The sequence below is a fragment of the Pinus tabuliformis genome, chromosome J (assembly GCF_031772625.1).
Source record: "Pinus tabuliformis cultivar Carrire ecotype Pingquan chromosome J, CPIR1, whole genome shotgun sequence".
In the NCBI taxonomy this organism is placed as follows: Eukaryota; Viridiplantae; Streptophyta; class Pinopsida; order Pinales; family Pinaceae; genus Pinus; species Pinus tabuliformis.
This window is the reverse complement of record NC_142295.1, coordinates 175,203,717-175,208,786: the sequence shown is the minus strand read 5'-3', so window position 1 is coordinate 175,208,786 and position 5,070 is coordinate 175,203,717. Positions and strand designations below refer to the sequence as shown.

The 5,070-nt window shown below is 42.6% G+C and overlaps 1 pseudogene; it reads left to right on the top strand.

Moving 5' to 3' along the window:
- Positions 1 to 3,103: 3,103 nt before the first annotated feature.
- Positions 3,104 to 4,109, top strand: LOC149226232 (protein PLASTID TRANSCRIPTIONALLY ACTIVE 16, chloroplastic pseudogene; annotated as a pseudogene).
- The last annotated feature ends 961 nt before the right edge of the window (positions 4,110 to 5,070 follow it).

The following is a 5,070-nucleotide window of genomic DNA, read 5'->3' as shown; positions in this document are numbered from 1 at the left end:
TACCTTGCGGATCCAAAAGAAGCAAGAAGAAGCCAAGAGGGCTTTGGCCATCTTTTGTCCTAGGTGAACTCGAAAGCATCCTAGGAACAAATGTCTAATGCACTCCCTAGAAGTGTGTTTTGTCTGTGAAGAATACCATCCTACAAATCAGTGCCCTTCCTTGCCTGGACTTAAAGTTGCATATCAAAGAGTTAAAGGAGCCACTGAACCACTCTATCATATGAACCAAAGGAAGCCGCCTGGACCTAGATCTTACCAGCAGGAACTGCAAGGGACATCCGAGACCTATTATGACCCTTATCAAGCCACTTTCATGCCTTCTTGGGGTCCCCCTGCTCATCCTTCCTGGTTCACACCTCCTCCTTGTTCCTTCACAGATCCATATTATGCCCTACCAGTTGCTCATTCATTTCATTCTTATGCTCAGCCATAGCCTCAGTGGAATGCACCTTATCAGGAGTGGAGGCCCCAGTACAACTCTCATCTCGCTCATTTTCCTCCACCACTTGCTCATCCACAACTATCGCCTCCTCCTCCACCAAGGCAAGCCCAAATGCCTACCCAACCACAATGCCATCCATCTCCATCTCAATTTCACACCTCCACTCAACTACCCGTACCATTTCCAAAGCCATACAATGGAGTAGCTCAACCCAATTGCAAAGCTGAGGCACAACATGTGCAAATGACTCCTTTTGAGCTCAATGATGTTCACCAAAGCTCAGGAAGAGTGTTGCAAAACATAGATTATATTGACAACATTGGGGGACCAAAGGAAAAAGAAGATTCAAAAAAGGAGATCACAGAACCATGGGCTGCACTTGATGAAGAGAAGAGATCAGAATCAGAGATTGAGAAAGCTTCCTCGTGGTTACCATCAAATCTTCCATGTATTCAAAAGAAGATCATCAAAAAGAGGAAGATGAGAAAGTCATGATAGAAGGTAACATGAAGAATGATCCAGATCAGAAAAAGCACCAAGGATATCAAAGCTATATTGAGACATGGTTCCAGACAGTCACTAAGTTGCAGCATTACTCTCTTCCTCAGCTATGTTTGATCCCTTCAAAGTTAGATCATTTGGTCTCTGAGATCCGGATAGCTGTCAAAGCATGCATTTCGAGCCTTCACATCATTTTTTCTCTAATCTCGATGTGCACATGGCTCCATTGGAAGTATTCTTATACTTGAAAATGATTTTGTTTTTCAAGTAGGGTAGGGTAGAAAAAAAAAAGAAAAAAAGAAAAAAAAAGAGAAAAAAGAAAAAGAAAAAATGAAAAAAAAGGAAAATAGAAATCTAAGGTGAAAACCTCCTCGAAGGCGCCTTAGATTGGCTCATTGATTGAAAACCTCCATGAGGCGGTCAATGGGTTGGAAAAAAAGAGAAAAGAGAATAAGATCTTTGGGTGAAAACCTCCCTTGGAGGCGCCCAAGGCAGGCAATTAGGGTGAAAACCTCCATGAGGCGCCCTAGTTGTTTTTCAAAAAAAAAAGAGAAAAAGAAAAAGAAAAATAAAACTAATTCCATTGGCTAATTGCAGGTTGCAAGAAGGATGTTTCATGACAGGAGGAGCACTCAAATCAAGGTTAAAGGAATTTTTCTTGTGCCTTCTACAGGAAGCTCTGTATTTCTACAGGAAACATCCTGTAGAACCTTTGGACGAACCAAATTAAAGTCTAAAATGGAATCTGATGGTGAGAATTTGTTGATTAGGCCTACAAGCACTTGTGTGTCCATCCCTTGCCTTTCTCCACCATTTTTTCCACCTCATTGTGCTTCTCATTGTGCTTCTATAGGAACTTCCTGTAGAAATTGTGGGAAACTAGACATGGATTTCTAAAAATGGTTTGGTGAACATGGTAGCTTCCTCAAGGGTTCAGAAGCCCTCATGCAATCTTCCAACTCCTCCTCCATCATCTCCATACCTGCATCACAGCCCAAGCTGAGTTTTCCCTTCCATGCAAACACATGCAAAGTGCCTTGAAGCAAAAACACATAGAACAGAATTTGTTTTTGCCATAACTTGAAAACCATGCATCCATTTGACAAACCGTTTTATGGGGAATTGTACAAGGGTGATGACAACATGGATGAGTAGTTTCATGCCGTTCCGGTGCACGGTTTCCAAGAAATCAGCCTCCATCACCATCAACCATTTTTGCATTTTCTCCATATCCATGCATCTGTTTCAAAACCTGTTTCATGTGGATATGCATGTGAGTGATAGTAACCTACCCAAGCAGTTTCAGCCGATTCCCATGCACGGTTTCCGAGAAATTGATCTCTGAAATCTTCAGCCATTTTCCATTTTTCTCGAAATCCGTGCATCCATTGATCACGATTTTGTTATGGGAGATGCATAATGATGATAGGAACATGCTCATCAAGTTTCAGATCAATCCGGTTTACCGTTTGGGAGCAATGGCGAAAACAAGTTCTGGTTCTGGGACAATGCAGCAACAACAACTTGAACGTGCAGATCTGAGCGTGGAAATGGACTCCTGCAGCATGCATTTAGCTAGAGGACACCTGCACAAGGAAAAAAACCAAAAATTAGCAGCCAAGCCACATGCAATCAGAAAAACCCATGCATGCAGCAATGACAGGCCACAGCAGCTCACGGCAGCCATTCAACTTCGAGGTATGTGACTGAAACTCATTCTTCTATTGCATAAATTTAATTTAAAAACTGCATGAATTAATGGAATGGTGGGATTAAGCCACGAATTATCAAGGTTAAGCTGATTGTCTTCTCTAGAACTCAGCCGGCGGTCACGTAGTACACGTGGACAGTTGACTCACGTGAAAATTTAAAAAAACAGGAAGTGTTGGCCGTTTGAACTCTAGTGCAACTGATCCAGAAGAGAACATGTAGTTCATGATAGCACTGCAGTCTGCATGTGGCCACGTATGCCTGGCCACTTCACTTCCTCACCCCGAATCACGCTGTAATTGAAAATTAGGCTCGGCTGACTCTCACCACCCGCTGATTCATTTGCACCTGCAATATTCTTAGCCGAAGTCCGCGTCCTCTGCTCCCACAATCTATTAACTTGTCATCCTCCACCAAGCTTTCTCGGCCATTTTTTTTTAAAACCCACCTATGCAAGGGAGTTCTACAGAAAATGGGTGGGTCTTCTATAGGAAGTACGACACAGCTTTCAAAAGCAGAGAAAATGAATTTTTCTTCGACAAATTTGGAGTCCCGAGAAAGATAATTGCTGCAGAGGATGCCAAGCGTCTTAATGCAGTAGAATTCAGTTTTGAGGATATTGAATCCACAGCTAAAACCATCGGAAATGCCAGTAAAGCAGTGGTATCAATAGGACCCACAGAGGATGGACCTAGTTCCAAAGTTACTACAACTGGTGCTTTGAACGTTATTGAAGAAGCCAAGCTAGCAAATGTGAATCATATTGTTGTGTTTACGAATCTGATGGAGGGTCTTCGAATGTTCTTGATGGAATCTCTTCATTTTTCAGCAACTTGTTTGGAAAATCAAAAATATCATTATCGGAGCTTACTGAAAGAATTGTGGAAATGGGATGAAGTTACACTATCTTGAAGGCCAGTCCCACAGATGATTTTATTTTAGAGAAAGACTGCAACCTTGTTCTTAAGGCGGAAGGAAGTGCAGACGTAAAAAAAAAAGTAACCAATGCAAATTCAGCATTGTATTCCATGGTTTAAGGTTTCATAGACACAAGTTGCATCTGTGGTAGCTGAGGTTTTCGCAAACACTTCCATCTCAGAGAACAAGACTATTGATGTTGTAGCCAGCCCTTCTGCACCTTCTCTGCCAGTTTATGAGCTTTTAAGTGCCATTCCAACAGATGGAAGAAAGGAAGTTTTTGCCGAGGCCCAAGCGAAAGCCAAAGCTAAAGAAGAAGAGCGCATAGCTGCAGAAAATTCACACAAAAAAACAGGAGCTTGCTAAACAACTTGAAGCAGAAGCAAAAAGGCTTGCAGAAAAAGAAGCTGAAGCCACTGAACTCGCTGCCCAAGTCAAGGCAGGTGCTGCAACTACTTCATTCGATTATTTTGCAAGCAAGGCTAAAGCATTCGGTGTAGATATTTTTGGGGCAAGGCAAATGATGACAAGTTGGTGACAAGCCAGAAAAGCACAACCCTGCAGATGTATCCAACAACATCAGTGATTGGAACACTGGCATTAAACCAAGCTGCCAAAACAGAGGGGGACAAAACCACACTAACACCCAGGGAGAAAAGACTACAGAGTAGAATGGAAAGGACTGAACAAGTCCACGTCAGTGAGGGCACCTCTAAGGTAGCCACAACCAAGCTGAAAGGAAAATCACCCACAACCAAGCAGGCTATAGTGGTGCTGTCTGTTTCTACAGGAAGACAGAGGACTGTTTCTACAGGAAGCCAGCGAACTGTTTCTACAGGAAGTTTGAAAAGAGGGAAGCCAAAGGAAAAATCGGCCGAGATTTTAGCCAAGGAGGCCACCAGGGCCATCAAAGATGAGGAGAGAGATTGGTTGCTCAGAGGATGAGCAACACTTTCAGTAGGGGGGTGATGATGAGCCCCAAAAATGGACAATTATTTGGGCTCATTCAACCTCCTAATTTGACTTAATCCACCATTCTCATTAGTTTATTGCATGTTTTTTATTATATTTATGTTAATAGAGTGAATTTGGTTAGTCATTATGCCAACAAGTCTAATGGGTGCTTTGTGTAGCCTTTTTGGTCAACTTGGAGACAAAATTGAAGGTCTTAATGAGCACTTGGCAGCCAAATTCGTGGGAGAACAAGCTAGAGGATTTGTAGGAAGGTGTCCACTTCATTTATGGGCCCTTACCTCGAATTCTCCACCATCAACTCGGAGTTCAAGGGCCACCGAATCAATCAGCACAAGGGCAGCCAAGCAAGTCAAGTAGGACTGCTATTAACTCCAAGTTTTGGGCAGCCGAGTCCCTAAAGTTTAGGAGGACTGTTGGGTTCTCAATTTGTATAAATAAGAAGGCTTAGGGCCTCATTTTGGTTAGCCAGTGGATGTTAGCTAGTTAGCCAATAGATATTAGCTAGTAGTTAGTCATTTCATCGC